Source organism: Heterocephalus glaber, unplaced genomic scaffold, assembly GCF_053883595.1.
Source record: "Heterocephalus glaber isolate CG9 unplaced genomic scaffold, H.glaber_assembly_v1.0 deba00000942, whole genome shotgun sequence".
Taxonomy (NCBI): Eukaryota; Metazoa; Chordata; class Mammalia; order Rodentia; family Bathyergidae; genus Heterocephalus; species Heterocephalus glaber.
The window spans coordinates 3,148,946-3,168,726 of NW_028258174.1; the positions used below are offsets into that span (position 1 = coordinate 3,148,946).

At 38.9% G+C, this 19,781-nt stretch overlaps 1 protein-coding gene and 1 non-coding gene across 3 annotated transcripts in view; both read left to right on the forward strand.

Annotated features, from left to right (window-relative positions):
- The window catches only part of Foxo3 (forkhead box O3), a 119,653-nt gene that overhangs the window by 62,857 nt on the left and 37,015 nt on the right, over positions 1-19,781 (forward strand). The gene's annotated exons all lie outside the window — the stretch shown is intronic.
- LOC147828702 (U6 spliceosomal RNA) lies at positions 8,759-8,865 on the forward strand. Its single transcript, XR_015450344.1, has one exon. It is a non-coding gene; the product is annotated as a U6 spliceosomal RNA (small nuclear RNA).

A 19,781-nucleotide genomic window follows, 5' to 3' on the forward strand; every position in this document is an offset into this window, starting at 1 on the left:
AAGATTGGTATAGACATGGTGCTAGGCAGTATGAAGACTACAAAGATGAGTAAAGTATAGTCCCATGGCCTTAAATTTCTTTTTGGAAGCAGGACCACGACCAGCAGTTTGACAGAAGATCCATGAAGTATAGTGGGGAACAGGGAGGGGCCGTGTCAGGAGTTAGCCCAAGGTGGAATACCTCCATATCTGAGAGAGATTACCCAAGCCTTGGACATTTTAGCATTCCAAAAAAGCTAATACGAAAATGTAGTACTTTCCTGTGCAATAGCAACTGCACTCTTTCATTCAGCTGTTTCTATTCCATTCAGTTCTTTGTTTAGTAATTTTTCTCCTCTAATGCATTGTGTGTATTGCACTGTTTGAGGTACTGCAGTATGGCTATGGATGCCTTTGATTGTGCTTGGGTCAGGACAGGACCTGCAGAAATTCTGGTGAGGCTCACAGAAGAGACAGCTGCCACCATGCTTGAACTGGTGATCCCCTGGTATCATCCAGCTGTTTCTCTGGGTCCTCCTGCCTGAACTGTGTAAAGTTAAGAGCACAGGAACAGAGTACTGACAGGGTAGGAAGCTTCAGATGCTAGTGACAGCCTTAGTATTTTGCCTTTTAAGAGATGTTATGGAGAAGTTTATACTTAACATGAAACTGGAGCTTTAAAATGGTTTAAGCATATTTTATAAAACTGATTTAAAAACCTGTAAAATAGAATAATATATCACAGCTTTTTCTCTGTCTACAGTTGCCACCCTTAGAAATTTTTCTTTTTCATAAGAAAGTAGAATTTTAGCTGGAGGATGGTCTCTCCATTGAGGGGCCCTAAACCAGGAATTTAAGCAAACGAGGGAAATCCTCCATATAGACTTGCAAGTTTGAGCCCGGCCTGGGCAACTTAGCAAGACCCTGTCTGAAAATGAAAATTTTTTAAAAGGACTAGGAATGTACCTCAGTGCAAAGACTCTGGGGTTCAATCCCCAGCTAGCTACATACATACATACATTAACCTTCCCTCGGATATCTTATTCACTGTTGTAGTTCAGCATTTATTTAGAATACTGAGTACTCAGCACTCAATAAATACTGATTGGATAAATAAAAGGAGACACTGGGCAATATTGTTTGTTCTCATTTAGAAATTACAAGTAAACAGTGATCCCAGTAACCAATCTTTAGATAAGAAACTTTGGATAAGAAACTTGACTCATGCATGAGAAAAAGGAAGGAGGAAAAGAGACAGTGTGTGTACATGCATGTGTGGCATTGGCAAATTGGAGCGTTATCTTATCTGTTGATTTTCAAGAAAAGGATTATATGTTTATTATAAATAAAATAGCATTTAAGTATACAGTTTAAAAAACTACTGTGTAAAATTTTGCATTTTGTTTTTAAAAGGAAAGTGATTGTTTTTCTTCAGAAACAAGTTTCTATTGTGAATGATAAAAATTTGTTAGGGGACCAAGCTTTGATGCATTTGTTGCCTGAAGGTCAAATACTTAGATCAGTATAATTCTACCCCCTTTTGTGTGTGTAGTACAATGTGCTCTTTGATATGGTGAAGCCAGTTCTCACCATGGGATAGTCACGTGTTTTCAGGCATTAGGAGCATGATCTACTCTCTTTCTGTTCCCTGTTTTTAAGTGGCTGTTGAGTATATAAAGTTCAGGGAGAGCCTAAACAAATGAATGGCTTTTGTATACCTTTGTACTATTTTTTTACTTTTCTTACACAGAAGTCAATTTGCTTGCAGCCTCTTCAAAGGAAAAGTTGAATGCCCTAGAGCTGAGAGCCAACTTAGCAGAGCAATCTGCAGACAACCTTCGATCTGGCTCACTCAAATTTTCACCACATTCTCGCTAGTGGAAAATGGCCAACAAGTGTATGGCTTCTTTACCTTCCATTGGAACAGGTCCTTTAGCCAAAGAAGCAGAGTGAGTTGTTTTGTGGGTTTGGAGCCCTTGTCTCTGGGCTCAAAACATGGTTCTGGGGGAAGTGGGAGTGGTAGGGGAAAGGAAAGAAGGGAATGGAATTAATATGAGAAAATGAAAAAAATGGAAACAAAGTCTTTGTAAATGGGGGAGGAATGGGAAAAAAGAACAAAGAGAGATTATGTAAAGGTGCAAATTTCATTATATTGTATACCTAAAATGTACCAATAAAATAAAATAAAAAACATACGGTTCTATTTGTAGGCTGTTTCGGTGAGGAATTATTTAACTCCTGCATGCCAGAGCTTCCTCATCTGTAAAATGAATTAATAGTGCAATATGAGGCATGAAAAAATGACTGGCACAAAGAAAGCACTTGATAAACATTAGCAACTGCTGTCACATGTGGATGTATAAATTTATTTAAAGATATAACTCAGATATTGAGTACATGAAGGGGAAAGATGGAGCTTCTCTCTAATGACAAGAGGATATTATCTTAAGTAATTAACAAATTCAGAGATATGAGTGAGCAGAAGGTGAAGGTAGTAGGCAATGGAAAGGTTCAGGGATGCCCTCCTCCCTTTCCCAAAGCCAATGGGATAGGAGAAGCTCCCACTCAGACTGCTGTATCCAAACACACCCAGTGTCCTTTGTGTCCTGTTGCATCCATCTGCTGATGATTTGGGCTGTTATTCCCAAGATTATTGAGATTGTATGCTAGGATCCTTAGCCCCTTCTGCTTTCCTTCTATTTAGAAAGCCAGCCAGCTGCAACACAAACTAAACCCTTAAAAATTTTACAAGTATGGGATTTGTTTCACTGATTGGAGGGCTGAGGGAGATGATAAGTATATATAGTTGTAAGATTGACCTATGAAGCTAGATGATAAATACATGAGTTTTTCACAACACTTTTCTTTTGTATATATTGTGAACTTTCCATTAACAATTTTTTAAAAATGGAGCAAAGTGCAAGTTATATAACAATATAGATAGCATGGTACCATTTATATAAAAGTTTTAAGATATGCAAACTATTATATATCTTTGTGCATATATATACATGTAACAAATCTTAGATAAATAATACTAACTGTAGGATACTGATTAACTGTGAGGATGGTAGACAAGAAATGGATTGAACAGGAGATACATAAGCTGTTTAACTTGTATCTCTAATATTTTTTTCCTTTAAAAAATTATTTGAAGCCAATATAGAAAAATGCTAAGACTTGTTAAAATTGAGCAGTGGCTACTTGGATGTGTGTTATTTTCTGTGTAACTTTTTATCTGTTTAAAATATATTACAATAACAGGAATAATGTCTCCGTAAGAAGTATTGCTAGGCATGTTGTGAGCTGAGCCATAGGAGGTGCTGTGGAGGAACTAAGGAACCTCTTCTTCCTGTTGAGGCATTGCACTCTGCACCTTGGGATGAGATGACCAGCCACTTGATCACTGGTACCAACACATAATGAGGACGGCAGCGCTCATGGGTCAAGAGAAATGGAGGGAAGGCAGACCGAATTCAAGGCTGGTAGATGCAGCAGAATTTGTGTTTTCTGGAACATGCTGACTGATTGCCTTTATCAGAGGGATTAGTTACAGTTATCAGAGGGATTACAATGACTCGAGTGTTTAGAAACAACAAGGAAAACAAATCTTTTTTATTATTTATTTATTTATTTATTTATTTTTTGGTACTGGGGATCGAACTTGGGTCCTTGTGCTTGCAGGGCAGGTGGCAGAACCACTGAGCTAAATCCCCAGCCCAAAAAGGAATATTTTTAAAAAGCATCATGTTTGTACATGTTTGCATTACATAGTATTTACATTGGGTAGAGGGGGAGGGAAGGGAATGGGTATGAAGAAAGAAATAAAGATGTGTTCTATATGTGTACCATCTCCCCACAAAGAATGTAAACATTATGTACTACAAACATGTAATAATACATTTTTTTTAAAAACTTTATTAAAAAAGAGCATAGTGTTTGCCTGTAACAGCTGGGTCCACAGATAAGACTTATCAGGACAGAGAAGGATGTTTCTCCTCCTGATTGGCTGGCTTTGTGCTCATCATGTCAGCCTTCCCACACCAGACGAGCAGGATTAGCTGGCTCAGCCATCAGCCTAGAGGTAGGCCCTCAGTTTGAACAATGAGAAGACTGTTCTGAGGCTTAGTCCATGGGCTGCTTTCCAAACGTGACTAGTACCTCCTGCCTGCTCCCTGCTTCTGGAGAGAGAGATCCAGAAACTGAAGCAATCCTGTGCCCAGGTCCCATTCTGTGTATGACTTAATGTCTTTATAGATATTGAGGGGTTAGTGTGCATGTGTGCTATGCACACCTGAAGTGTTAGCTTGGGCCCACAGGGAGCACAGGTGTGGTATTCACTTGTTAGCTCTCTCATCACTAGACCTGTCAACAGGGAATCTGGAGAGAGCTTGTTTAGCAGAGGGAAAGGGAAACCCTATGTTGAGCCTACCTGGAGTGAAGAGAGGTCCATGAGGCAGGTGCCAAGTGTCCTGGGGCCTTGGATTTTTGGCAGCAGTATTTTAAAACAAGTATCCTGGGTTTTGAGGAAAAGTGGGGCTAGACCAGCCCAGCCTAGCCCAACCCTTCATCACTGTGCACACTGGGAAGTACTCTCCATATGGATGGAGGACTCTGGGGCATGGTCCAGAAGTTTATAAGGATGAGGACTGGAGTGAGCTTAGTCCCCAACGAGGCATCTTCTTTTGATATTTGCCAGGTGAGAAACCACAGGAAATAGATCTCCCAGATGATTTCTTGTTCTGTATTCAAACAGCTTTATTTGCATTTGCTGGAAGAATTTGAAAGGTACCTGGGTGGCTCTGTAGCACCTTCTCAGGCAGTCCCATTGAACCACCTCCCTTTAAATCATGAGCAGTCCTATAAAGAGATTTGCAGAACAAGGGGGTTTTATAAGTGGTAGGCATAGTTCGGTCACATGGCCTTTGTCTTTTATTACAGCTTATAGCTTTATCTCTTCCTTTGATAAAGTTTTCCCCAAAGTTGCCAAAAATAAAATAGAGATATTGAAGGAACACATCTATAACTGAGAGGTTATTTTTTTTGTCCTTTGGTCTTTCTTAATTGTTTTGCTGGTTTAGCACCACTTGAAAAATAATTTTACTTTCAAGGCTAATGAGTTCCATGTGCATATTGAACTCAAGTAGTTTCTTGAGATACTGCTGGGTCCAGTGACACAATTGGACACAAAGTTAGAGAGACAGAACCAGTCTAGAAACTAGGCAGAAGGGATTTAGAGGGTCTACTAAGTTTAGCCCTTAGTCTTTCCCCACAATAGCGGTCAGTAATTGAATGATGTGATTAGCCTCTGATTGGTTTCATGGAAATTATTTATATATCAGTTCATGAACTTAATTCTTTGCACAATTTTGGTTGCAAACTGAATTGGATGAGAATCAAATTTCCCCCCCTAAGGTCAGCCTTGAACCTAACCATTGAACTTGATTTGAGATATATATATATATTCTTGCATAGGTTTATTATACTTATCAGACTACTGATAAAAATAAGATGATTCATTATTCTAGAGTTCTGGAGTTCTGGAGTTCTGGCTATGTGAGACTATTTCCGCCAAGAATTTCTTTAGTGTCCTCGAGAATTTCTCTCTCCACCTAACAGTCAGCAGTATATTCTTTTTTCTTATCTTAGTCTTTGACTATTCCTCTTTTCTGTCTCCTCTCCAGCAGCTTTTTGGTTTTCTTCCTCTTTTAGCCCATATTGTTTTCATTAAAATATTTTCCTCACTTCTGTTGAATGATTATAATGTTCACCGTTTGTGACATATTTCAGAAGGTAGCCATTTATCAAAAAGAACATCTTGAAATCCTCACAAGTATTAATAAAAATTTAATATGTTAAGCAAACTTGTCCAGTGTCAAATCAGTAAAAACAGGCCAGAAAATTGTTTTCAGATTTATGAAACATAAACATAAGATTAAAAAAATGAGAAAACATAAAAATGTCAAAAAATGGTTGTTAGAAGTGGAATAGGAGTAACTTTTTACCCCTATTATCCACATTTTCAGCAGCTTTATTCTACACATGCTTATATATATGTATCATTTGCACACACCCATATGGCATTTATAGAGTTGTAGGATAGGGTGAGGGGTGTAAGGGAGGAATGTGGTAGGAAGCAGCAATTCAAATGTAGCCCTAAAAACCCCACAGCTCTGTAGGGGGGCCACCAAGGCACTTGTGAAGGAAGATTGGGATTGGGGGAGGAGGGCCAGGCCTTCTATTTCCTACTGCTGTATAACCAAGCATTTCCATTGTTGTTTGCTTTATATATCAAATTTTGCTCAGGATTTCATCTGGGAAAAGGATTCAGCGGTGAATACAGAATTTGAAAACCAGTGGTGTGGACAAAAATACACCTTGGGATCAGAGGAAGGAAACACAGATCTTGGGCCAGCCTTTACTTGTGTGACTGTCCAGCTTGCTTCAGTTTTCTGGGCACTCTGCTCACATCTCTGAAATGATGAGTTTGCACTAGGTGATGATATAAAGGTACTTACACTTCTGACATTATAGATTCTATGAAAGTGGTATGGAAAAATAACTCCAGGAAAAAAGAGCTGTGACTCCCAGCCTCCTCCCACTGCCCCAGTGATTTTTCCAGGCACCTAGAGAAAACAGATGACTTAGACAAGCATCTTACCATGGAAGTTTTGCTTCTTTAACTTATGGAGTTTTGTTTTTTTTTTTCCTATTAGTAGTGTGTCATTATAACAAGGAGGAGCAACAGGATCTGTTTTTAAAGAAGATTATTTTTAGGTTAGAATGTCAGGCTTTTAAAAAAAAAAAAGGATGGTAATTTCTCTCATTCTAAAGTTATTCCTGAAGCTTTGCTAATCTTTAGTTGGAAGAGGGCTAGAGGAGGCAGCATGTCCAGGCTAAGGGTGTCCGGGGTGCTCATTTTCATGGCCCATCAGGAAGCCTTCCTTATCTGCTGGGCCATCAGCACTGTGTAGAGAACCCAGCCGGGAGGCTGAGCTTGCTCTGGTTTATAACAGGAGACCTTTCATGGTAGTGGACCATGAGGAAAGATAACTTCAGCATCTGCCTTTTCTCACTGGAGATGGCCTGCAGGCCTGGCACCAGTTTGCTCCTCTGACCTCAAGACTGGGATCTTCCCTTTTGGTCCAAGCTCCCACAGCTGCATTGGTTGAAGTCAATTCCTGTTTCCTTTCATATGCAAAGCACCCACCACTAGGAAGTAAGAGCTCCATTGGCTGCCATACTATTCAAGCACTAGCTTTTTTACTTTTGGGGGAAACTGTCATCTCCCGGTACATAAAATATGTGGTATTGTAAATAAAGTCAAGAGCTCAGTTTGTTGGTCTCATGTGCATTGAACTGAGAGAAAGCCAGATAAGATTGTTTTATTTCTTACTATATTCTGCTCTCAGTGTTCCCTGGGATGAAAAGCCCTGCTGAAGCCTGGGTGCCCTGGGTGCTGCAAGTGACCTCTGGTGACATTAGTGGCAGGGGCTCTTCTGAAAGGAACAGGTGGATCTGGACCCTGATTTAGACAGATTCAAATTTGCTTCTGGTTGAGCCCCCCCACCCCACCCCGAAAAAAAACCACCCAGCTACTACAACTGCTCAGGCACCTTCCTTCTATACTTGAATAACTAAGTGTGGGCTGGCTTTTTCTGAAAAGTACATTTCCATTTTAAGAGGACAAAATTTGGTCAGTTAATACAGTATGGTCCAGTTGATCCAGTAGCATAAAGCTGTAGATTTTACCTTTTGTAAATTTTACCACACTGTGTGCATCAAACTGTGCCAGTCATGCTGAGGTACAGAAATAGGAAACTTGCTCTTTGGTCTCTGAGTTTACAGTCCACTAGGAGAGGCAACATGGAGCAGAAACCCATATACCTGTGCAACAGAGACCAGCTCAAAATGGCAGAGCGCCCATTGTAAGATGGTTCTGTTTTTAAAATGAGGCAGCACAGTATGATCTGAATGGGGTGGAGCCAGTCTTGCTGAAGGTAGTGAGTTTCAAGTGGGAAATTGAAGGATTGGATGGGTCTGAGGGGGAGGGGGTAGTGCTCCTAGAGAGAAGAAAGGAGGATTGAGACTGGAGGATAATAAGAGGGCTGTGGATAGTTGGCCAGGGGCATAGCATGCCACACTTAGGGCAGCAGTACAGGTGGGCTGAATTGAAATGGGAAGCCCCATTCTGCGTAGGCATGAACTTTCTCATGTAGGCTTCTGGGTTAGAGTACTGAATGTTTAAAAGCAGTGTACGGTTTGGATCACAGATGATAAACTACATACTTTTTTTTTTTTTCTTTTTGATACCAGGGATTGAACTTGGGTCCTTGCGCTTGCAGGGCATGTGACAGAACCACTGAGCTAAATCCCTGGCCCCAACTACATACTTTTATGAGTACTAAGCACATAGCAAATAAATTCACAGAGATGCGTACTTCATCATTTACAAATGTCAGCATTTCATGTGGACTTGTTTTCCATTTATCCTGATTTTTAATATTTTTAATCCATCATTTTCAGTTGTAAGAATTTTCTATCCATTTTCTAGCATATTTAGGATATTTACTCAATTTAGATTTTTTGATCTTTCAGAATTTTATATGTACAATTAGTATACGTATATAAAATTTGGGTGATTAATCATATAACTTATTGTAGTAATGCCTTCTAGGTAACTTCCTTTCTACTGCTTTGATTTTCCACTTCTGTGCTATGTTTTTCTGCAAAGTTGATGAATCTCATTCATAAGTTCATTCAATAAATTTATATTTTGGTGCTCGCTTCGGCAGCACATATACTAAAATTGGAACGATACAGAGAAGATTAGCATGGCCCCTGCGCAAGGATGACATGCAAATTCGTGAAGTGTTCCATATGTTTCAGATTTAGTACTTGTACATAAACATTAAGGAGAGATTAAACATTTTTGCTAAAAATAAATAAATTTGTATTTTGTGCTACTGTGTGTTGGGCACTATTGTAGGTATTGAGTGACTTATATATATAGTACCAGGAATTGAACTTGGGTCCTTGCACTCGTGAGGTAGGCAGCAGAACCACTGAGCTAAATCCCCAGGTCGAATGACTCATTTTTACATATTTGAAACTCAGTATTTCAGTGTGAGAGGATTGTTTTAGCTAAGTTTGATTTCTTTAAGATGGCTTTGAATATAAATTACTGAGTTAATGTAAAATATTTCATCAGCAATATAGAACCTGAGCATTCTCATTAATGCTATTAAAACATTTCTGTAAATATTTTAGAAAGCAATTTAGTAAATTAGGTGCCTTGAATTTTAGTGAGTTGGTCTGTTTCTCCTGTGTAGGGCTCTGAGGAACCTCATTTGGAAATGACTGGGTTGGATGAGGTCTGAAGTCTCTTCCTATGCTAAAATTCTGTCCCAATTTCTCTGTACCATGTTTCTCCTGTATCAAGTAGAATAATCAACCAGTCAGAGATATAATAATTACTTGACACAACTTGAAAGTATAATTAACCCTACTGCATTTTGGGGGTGTTTTCTTCCTCATAGTGGCTTGGTTACTCATATAGCAAGCAGGATGAGGCATGAGGACAGGTGGGTATGTAAGCAAGCATTAAAATAAGTTTGTGAGAAATGTCCTTGAGGCTGATATGTACGGTGTCTGTCACCAAAAACAAAATCAAACAAATGAAAAAAACATACTGTGGTTAAAATCTGTGTAGTGTTTTACTTGTAAAGGATGAACTTTATAAAAAGGACTTTGTACGTTGATTGCAAATGCTACCCAGCATATTAAGACTTGGCGATACAAATGGGTTAATTGGAAGAACATTCTGCATACTATACTTATGTTTTCATTCTTCATGGAATTAGGAAGAAGAATCCAAAAATACATGGAATTTGATAATACTTTAGACATTGAAAGAAGTGTCCAACTAAACAGTGAATAATACAGGTCATTGAAATTTTAGGAATATACTTAGAAGGGTGAACCTGCATCTGATATAACATCAGGACAGCAAGCAGGATGGCTATTCATTCTAACAAACAAAGAACAATAGAAAACAAGTAGCAAAATCTGTGAAGGTTGTATCCAGAGGATCAATTACATGATATTTTTTCTGCTTTTTCACACTTTTCTTATCTTGCCAGATTTGTGGAATAAGCATCTATTATTTTGGTGATTAAGAAAAAGACTGAAAACAAAATAGTTGAGCAGCTGTCACCCAATTCAAGGCTTGCAAATAGCAAAAAAGATCTTGGAAAAATTAGAATAATTTGTGTATGGTACAAAGATACTACGACAGGTAGGATTTTCTAGTCTCTGTCCAGCTGAGTCCAGTTTATGGTCCTGTAAAAGTCCAGCTAGTGATTCATAAAGCTAATTCATCCCCAAGTAATGCTACATTAATTTTTGTTACTGCTGCAGTTTGTTTCTGGTCTTTGGATATAGATTGTGGTCATTTGTAAGAATCCAGAACAAAACATGTATTTCATGTAATTTATTAAGTATATTTAAATTGCTTAGCTTCAGAATTTGGTCTCTACTGTGAATCCTAGTCATAAATGTAAATAGATCTTCAAATTCTCTGCCTACCTTTTAGGCCCACCTTTTTGTAATATATACAGAAAGCTTTACCATCAGAAGAATTTTATTTCGCTCCAGTTTTTGCGTAATACTCTTCCACAGTGGATGACTTCATTTTTAGTCCTTTTTTCGAGTTTTATTTTGTGAACAATAAGTTGTTTACCCATGGCCAGCTTGACCTTTTCAGACTTAATGTAAATTAAACTGGCAGGAGGAAGAAAGGACAAGGAAGGGGGCTAGGGAAATAAATGGAAAGGACTAGGGAGACCAGTCAAATCCCAAATCTTGCTTACTGCATAGCTTGTTTTGAATATTAGGGTCACTTCAGAAACTATCACTCACCCTTTCAGGTACTAGGAAACTCTACTAGGTGGATGTAAAGGCAGCGGGATTGCTGGATTTTGAAAATAAGATGAGCAGGGCTCAGAAGAAATCAACTACCATTCCACTTGGTTCTTGTTTGTGTTCCTGATTATGGACTGAGAAGACTGTTCAACAGCAGTCAAGTGATTTCTTCACCATACTCAACTTTCCTCTGACCGTACTATAGGAGGGGAAAAGAGATAGCAAGAAGGTTCTGTGTTTTGTGTTGCTTTGGCCTGCCCAGCCATGGCAGTAGTGCCCACTACTTTATGTGAGGGATCATCCAGTGTGGAACTGCAGATATTTCAGGAGTGAAAGCCAGACCATATCACAGAGTTCAGCTGTGTCTGCCCCTTAGGTTGTCTCTAAGATGAAATCATTTTCAGGGGTCTTTCATAGGTGAAAAGTATGACATCATCAAAGTTTACTTCCAGGAATACACTAACCCCTGGAAGGACTGATCTGGTAGTTCATTGTTTGCTGATATGCCGGTATGTTAGTCAGCTTTCTGTTACTATTACATATACCTGAGATAATTGATTTAAGAGAAAAGATTAATTTTGGCTCACAGTGAGGGCAGATTCAGTACATGGTTAGTTGACTCCATTGCTAGGGAATGTGTGATGGAGCAAAGGAGTTCACCTCAAAGCTGGGACTCAAAAGAGGAAGAGGGTGGGGTTCCAAGTCCCATCACCTCCCAATAGTGCTTTGGGCTGGGGACTAGGCCTTTAACACATGGGCCTTTGAGGGAAAACCTGGATCTAAGCTACTTACTAGTAAAGCTCGTAGAATTGTTTTGTCTCATCTTGTGTCCTCTACTGGAAAAAGTTAGCATGTGACTTACGGGACAGGACACTACTATCCCCTTCTGTAAGCTCTGGGTTCTGTTCCCCCTCATCTTCTGAGCTCCCCAATGCATTGTGCTTGGACTCTGGAGCTAGACCTTTGAGTTCTCATCCATGTAGTCTTGTGCAGGTTTCTGCAAACTTCAGTTTTGTCATCGATCAAATGGGGGCAATATTGCTCTTATTGTTGTGAGGTGTGAGGATTTAAAAGAGCTAATGTATCTGAAACAGTTAGAACCGTTTTTGGTATGTAATGAGCACTTAACAAATGTTCTCTTTTATTAGCATTACTGTTGTAATTGATCCCATGCTGCCATCTTCCCTGGCTTCTGCCCCTGGCACTCCCAGAAGACTTCCATTAGATCAGCTCTTGTTCGTTCTCTTTTCCCTAGTCCCTGTCATATACCTGAATTCATGTTGCATGACTTCAGGGAGAATCTCAGGTGTTCTCTTGTCCCTGTTTCTCTCTAGGTAAGTCATCCATTTGGGTGACTTTCATTCCTTGGTTGCTTACACTCTAGGTCTTTCTTAACTTTACAGTCTAAATCTCAGGTCTACCCAACCCACCTTACTCTTTTCTCTCATGGTACTCTATTGTTTTCCTTCAAGAGCACTTTTCACACTTTGTAATCACATATGTATTTGTTTAATTCATGTTTGTCACTTACCTCCCCTTCACCCCACCGAAATTGTAACATCCATGAATGAGACACAAGGACTGTGTTTGTTTGTTTACAGGTGTTTGTACGCCTAGGGCAAAGAGGACCTCAGTCAACACCTGTTTGAATGACCGGGGATGAGGGCCCCTCCACTTCTTCTACTGCTCCCGCCCTCAGGGTTAGCTGAGGCTGGGAGCAGGGCCTGCACCGTCATTGTTATTCCTTCCACCACCTGCAGCCTAGATCTTTTCCCTGCATCAGAATACATCCTTCTCTGGAATTGGGCCATAGTCATGCTGAAATCCTAGAATCTTCAAAGTGTGATCAGAAGACCAAAGGAAGCACTAGATTTTAGATTCTGGGAAACAATGAGGATGGAGCATTCTGGATACTTTTCTTAAATTCCTAAGCCAGTGGAAATTGGGACCCAAGTATAGGGCATTTATATGAAAGGAAAAATACTTTAATAAAGTAAAATCACTTTCCAAGCTGTTAGGCATCTTATGTCTTATTTTTATATACATAGCATCATTATTCAAAATATTGGGGTAGCTTTATAACAGATTTCTCATTTACTCATTTCCTGATTTTTGAAAATTCAGTTAAGGGAAATATAACTGACCACAATATGATTCAGTGGGAGTATAGAATTTTTAAAAAGCTAATATTGGGTGCCACCCCTTAATGTCAAGATATGAGACTATTCATTTTTTATTGGGTAGCATTTTTATTTTGGATTTGATGCTCAGGGCTTGAATAGGGTCCACCTTTCTGCTTATTTCATTTTGCTTCAGAGCTGGAAGAGTATAAGCCTTTATGCAGGTTATGACATTGTGCTGTGTTGTGGATATTCTGGGCTCACTGGCTGGTGATATTATTTTCTGATAGTTATGTGAAAATTATTTCCAAGACAGAAGCCTAGATGTAATTCTCATGATTGGCAGAAATAACCTTATATATTCTGTTACCATAAAAGTTAAGACCACATTGTCTTCAAGCCATCTTTCTCATGATTCGTTTTTATGTCTCGAATCCCCAAAAGTACTTTTTCCTTTGAAACTTGGGTTGACTTAAAACAAGAAGTGTTAAAAGCCTTATCGTAACACAGCTTCTTCAATTCCAAAGGTGCGAGTCCCTGTCCTTATCATACTTAATGTGAACAGAACTCTCTTATCATCATTATTAATACTTGGACTTCTATAATTAGCTTGTTAGGAATCCAGTGTTTGCAAAGAGAATGCTTAGAAAAGTATATACACAAATCACATGCAGAAGGATTTATCAGTAAGGTTAATTTCTAAAACTAGAGTTCTATATATGACAGGGCACTCAAATTTAGTATTGCATTGTTCTCATGTAAAAGATAGCTAGAGATGGAGGGAGGGAAGGGGCTAAAAGAAGAATTGAGATATTGGTACATGTACTAACTCCTCACAAAGAATGTAATCATATACTACAAATGCACCAAAAGAAAACATACATATATATATGGAGCCAGACATAATAGTGTATGCCTATAGTCCCAGCTGCTTGGGAGGCAGAGGCAGAAGGATCACTTGAACCCCAGGAGTTCTAGACTAGCCTGGGTAACATAGCAAGGCCCTAGGTTGTTTTTTTGGTTTTGATTTTATATTTTAATGAAAACAAAATAAAGTCCAGGGCTAATGTGACCCCTATAAGAAGCAATTGAGGGTCACTCTCCTCTTAACTTGCCCTCCATGTGAGCTGGTAGTTTTTATTTTCAGGGTCCCTTCATGGTCCGTCCAAGTGTAGTTCATAGGTGGAAGAAAAGCAATAGAACAGAAAGGCTTCCTTCTCTCCTGAGTCAGCTTCCTAAAAGTACCAAACAACTACACCTCCATGCCATTCTTCTTCCAGAACTCAGCCACATGGCTGCATCCTACTTCAAGGAAGGCGGGCAAATGTAGTCATTTTTCTGTGCCCACCTGAAAATCAGCAGTCTATTAGGAAGAAAAGGAGAATGGAATGATCTGTTCTGCTAAGTCAAAAGTTATGTGCATTTTTTATACCAATAGATATTGATAAATATTCTCCAAATTTTTCTGCTCAACACTCTCACCAGTGAATCCAAATGTTTCTTTTCCATCTGTCAAAAGATATCCTCAATCTTAATTTAAAATAAAATATTCTCTATTACTGTATTTGAATTGTGTGGTCCACTTAAAGCATGGGGGTGACTTCTAATAGAAGTAAAACATCCACATTTTGAACTTCTGAATGCTTCTGAAGTTTAAGGCAGACAACCTAATTTATTTAAATCTGATACTTTATTACTGTGATTTGGTGTGAAAAGTAGGTTTCTTTAATGATGGAAAATCCAGGAACAGTGTCTCTCCCTTTAGTGGGGTCCTTCCTGCTTGTTACAGATGCTAAATTCACATAGCATGAATAGCTGAAAAGACAAAGTGAGGAAGGAATTCATTTACCTTTTCAAGAAGATGTTTTGGGAATCTTCTGTAAGCTAGGCTTCTTCAGGATGAAAAGGAAGAGGGGGAGTTGTGCTTTCATTCTTGTTTTTAACTCTTCCCAATTCCTTGTTGTACAATCTTTATGTGACCTATCTGTACCTTAGGCACTTTTTCCCTCCAAGAAATAGTTTAATAATCATCACTAAATATAGTGCTGTGTGAGTAAGAGCTGTCAAGCAGAGGATAGAAAAGCCACAAAACTTTTAAAAAGTCTAAATAATACTTAAATCTTAAACCGTATTTTGTCTTCTGTTTTTAAACTTCATATTATAGATGAAGATAGACAAACTAAAACCTATTTGTTAGGTGATAATTCCTTGCTATAACTTAAATCGGTGTTTTAAAATAATGGCTTTTGACAGATTCTGTTGGGAGCTACCCTAGACTAAAAAACCTAAAAATTGATTACTTGCAAATTGTTCTAGTAATTTTTTATGCCTGCAACCTTTGTCACACTGGCTACGCTAGGGTCCCCATGTGCTGTTTGTATCTAGAGTGTCTGTGCTGGTTTCCTATTGCCACAGTACGCTAGTGGGTTGACCCTGATTTCCTCCTGAAGGTCTATATTCTTTTCTGTGCATGTCCACAAATAGTATCACAGCAAATTAATTTTCTGATGCTTGTAAGGAGGAACTCAAGAAAGCTTGTTGTGTCTGGTGGCCAAAATGCCACACAGCATGAGCAGAGTGGAACTGCTGGCCCATTTTATATCCTTCTAATGGATAATTATTTCTCAAGAGCACATTATTTGGGTGTGTGGCAACAACCCAATATCATTCCAGAGTCATTGGACCTGTAGAAGCATGTGACCACCATAGTAAATATACTCCTCCTTTTGCCAAAATGGAAATAGGTTATCCAAGAGGAAAGGGGAGGGAAAAGAAAATACCAATTTCCTCTGTACCAGAACATGTCTGTCTTAAATCAGTAGTTAAAACTGTGGCTCATGAAAACATGTAAGGTTTCATTATTTTATAGCAAAGGCTTCTGGTTCATAGTTAATAAGCTAAAAAATTAACTCTTCTTTTGGAAACTTGCAGAGAGTATATAAATGTGTATTGCATGTGTTTGGTATTGGTTAACAGGAACTACATAGTCCATTTTCCTTTTTAATGGGTCCAGAGCTGTTAAATACTGTCAAAAGAGTGGAGAAAATTTATGTGTGGGAGCTAACATAGAAAGGGGAAGAAATCCTGAGTTTCCACATGCATAATGTGTTGTTAAAGGTACAGAGTCACTGTGGCTGGAGCAAAGACCTGAAAACATTTCCACCAAGAGTAAATTTAGCGGAGCCCATAGCCAAATCAAGGAACTAAGGAGCTATTTTCCTCTTGAGAATGGCTCGTGGCTCCATAATGAAAATCTGCAGAACTCAACAAATGTGACTGAGGATTGTTTTGAGATGGGGCATCCCAGTGGCCAGGGAGATGGGGAGGGGTGGACATAAGGTGGTCTACTCTTTTGTGTCTGGTAGAAGAGGAAGGTAAGAAAAAATAAACCCTACTGCTCAATCAACTCGTCTTCACAAGCAAATCATAACATTGAACAGCAGCTAAAAAAGATAATGATGGAAATGAAATGCAGTAAAATGGCAGTATCTGAAGAACTCTTTCTCCCTCACTTTTTCCTCATAGCTTATTCTCATAAAGCCTTTAGGGTCCCCAGCAGAGCTAGGCCAAAATGTTCAAGGTTCCTGAGCCCTGTATGTCTGCTTCTCGTGCTGTAGCTCCTTTTCTTCCACATCCATTTATTTTGATTTCTTCTCATTCATGAAGGGGTAGAGTAGGAAGCTGGCTAGGGAAGTGATACCCAATTTCATCTTTTGTAGTTTATAAATCATTCATAAGCTGAAGTAGTGGACTGATGATGAACTGCAGGGGTCTGAGATTTGGCCCACCAAGTCTCAGGACTGTGCGATCAGAGGCACAGGAATTCATTGCTCCCTCATGGCACAGCAGCAGCATAAGCAACAGCATATTTTGCATATTACTCCTTGCCCCCAAGTCGAACAGGGATAACACAGATGGGTCCAGGTTGATCCCTGCACATGTGGTTGGTTGGTTGGTTGTTGAGAAACTGAGTGTATGAACAATAAATCTTTTTTAATGGGCAGAAAGTGTGTCTGTCCTTTGCTCTGGAAAGAGACACTCAATTATCTTTTATGGTTGTTGACTACAGATGCAGATACCCTTGAAAGACAGTGCAGAACAAAGGATCATTGTAAATTACTTGTCAGATGATGCAGAAACATAAGAGGCCCAGGGGAAATTGTTTTCTGTCATGGATTTGTAACTTTTTTTTAAAATTAATTTTATTGGTACATTTTAGGTATACAATATAATGGCATTCATCATTGGATATTTGCACCTTTACATAATCTCTCTTGGTTCTTATTTTTTCCCAATTCCCCTGCCCTCCTTTCAACCCCTCCATCCCTCCCTATTTACAAAGATTTTGTTTCCAGTTTTTCATTTTCTCATATTGATTCCATTCTCTTCTTTCCTTTTCCCTACCTCTCCCACTTCCCCTTCCCCTTTGCCCCTTTTCTTCCTATTTCACATTATCAGTTATACCTTTTAGTCCTTATTTACACTTTCAGTTTCTCACACTAGAGAAACTATTCGGTATTTACACGTGTGTCCTATTTATTTCACTTAAGAGTATCGCCTCAATAGGCATTCATTTAGCAATAAATATCTCTAATTTCTCATTTTTTATGGCTGAGTAGTACTCCATTTTATTAAAAACCCACATTTTCTTTATCCAGTCTCCAGTTGATGGGCAATTGGGCTGCTTCCAAGTTTTGACTATTACAAATTGTGCTACAATGAACACAGGTGCACATATATCACTATGGTCTGATTCTTTTAATTCTTTGGGGAAGATACCCAGCAGGGGAATAGCTGGGTCAAATGGGACTTCCAGTCCTAGTTCTAGTTTGAGGTATCTCCATACTGATTTCCATAATGGTTTCACTAGTCGACACTCCCACCAGCAGTGGAGCAGTGTTGCTCTTTCCTCACAGCCCTGCCAGTATTTCTTGTTGGTTGATTTCATGATAACAGCCATTCTTTCTGGGGTGAGGTGGAATCTCAGCATTGTTTTCATTTGCACCTCTCCAGTGACCAGTGATGTTGAACCTTTTTTCATGTTTATTTGCTATTTCTACTTCTTTGTGTGAGAAAGGTCTGTTCATTTCAGAAGCCCATTTTTGGATTGGGTCTTCAAATTTGGGAGGTCTCATTTTTTTAAGTTCTTCATAGATTCTAGATAGTAGACCTTTGTCTGAGGAACAACAGGTGAAAATTTTTTCCTACATTGTGGGTTGTCTCTTCAGTCTGTTGGTGGTTTTTTGTTTGTTTTTTTTTTGGTACCAGGGATCGAACTTGGGTCCTTGCACTTGCGAGGCAGGCAGCAGAACCACTGAGCTAAATCCCCAGCCCCAGAAGCTTTTTAATAGAAAGAGATTCCACTTGTTGATTGTTTGTGCTAGTTCACGAGCAACTGAGGCTTTGTTCATAAAATCTTTTCCTGCCCCAGTGTCTTCAAGAGTTCTACCTAACCTCTGTTCCAGCCGGTTCAGCATTTCTGTTTTAATATTTAGATCTTTAATCCATTTCAATTTTAGTTTAGTGCATGGTGAGAGATAAAGGTCTAGTTTTAATCTTTGACAAGTTGAGACCCAGTTTTTCCAACACCATTTATTAAAGAGGCTGTCTTTCCTCCAGTGAGGGTGTTTGGCTCCTTTCTCAAAGATGAGGTGGCTGAGTGTGTCTGGAGTTGTTTCTGCATCTTCTAATCTATTCCACTGGTCCTCAGGTCTGTTTCTTTGCTAGCACCATGCTGTTTTTATCAGAGTAGCTTTGTAGTATAGTTTCAAGTTGGGGATTGTGATACCCCCTGCTATACCCTCTGTTGCTTAGAATTGCTTTTCCTATTCTAAGTCTTTCCTTGTTCCAAATGAATTTTTGGATTGTTTTCTCAAGGTCTGTGAAGTATGCTGCTAGGATTTCAATTGGGATTGCATTGAATCTATATAGAAGTTTTGGAAGTATGGCTATTTTCACTATTTTGATTCTTCCTACCCAGGAGCAAGGGATGTCTTTCCATTTTCTGATATGGTCTTCAATCTCTCTTTTCAGAGTGCTATAGTTTTTAGAGAAGAGGTCTTTGATTTTGTTTGTTAGGTTGATTCCTAGGTATTTCAGTTTTTTGGATGCTATTGTGAAAGGAATTGTTTGCCCTATTTCTGTCTCAGGGAGTCTGTTGTTTGTGTAGAGGAAAGCTATTGATTTTTGTGTGTTGACCTTGTATCCATCTACTTTACTGAATTTGGCTATTAAGTCTAGAAGAGTTCTTAGAGGAGTTCTTGGTCTTCTATATAAAGTGTCATGTCATCTTTCAAATAATGACAGTTTGAGTTCTTCCTTTCCTATATTTATTCCTTTTATTAATTTCTCTTGTCTAATTGCTGTGGCTAATGTTTCCAAAACTATATTAAACAGGAGTAGTGATAGTGGACATCCTTGTCTTTCTTGTTCCTGATTTTAGTGTGAAGGATTTCAGTTTTTGACCATTTAGTATGATATTGGCTGTTGGTTTTTCATAGATGACTTTTATCAGATTCAGGTACAGACCATCTCTTCCAATTTTTTGTAGGATTTTTATCATAAATGCATGTTGGATTTTGTCAAATGCTTTTTCTGAGTCTATGGAGATAATCATATGGTTTTTGTCCTTGGCTCTATTGATATAGTGTATTATATTGATTGATTTGGGTATGTTGAACCATCCCTGCATTCCAGGGATGAGTCCCACTTGGTCAGGGTGTATGATCTTCTTGATGGTCTTCTGCATTCTCTTTTCCA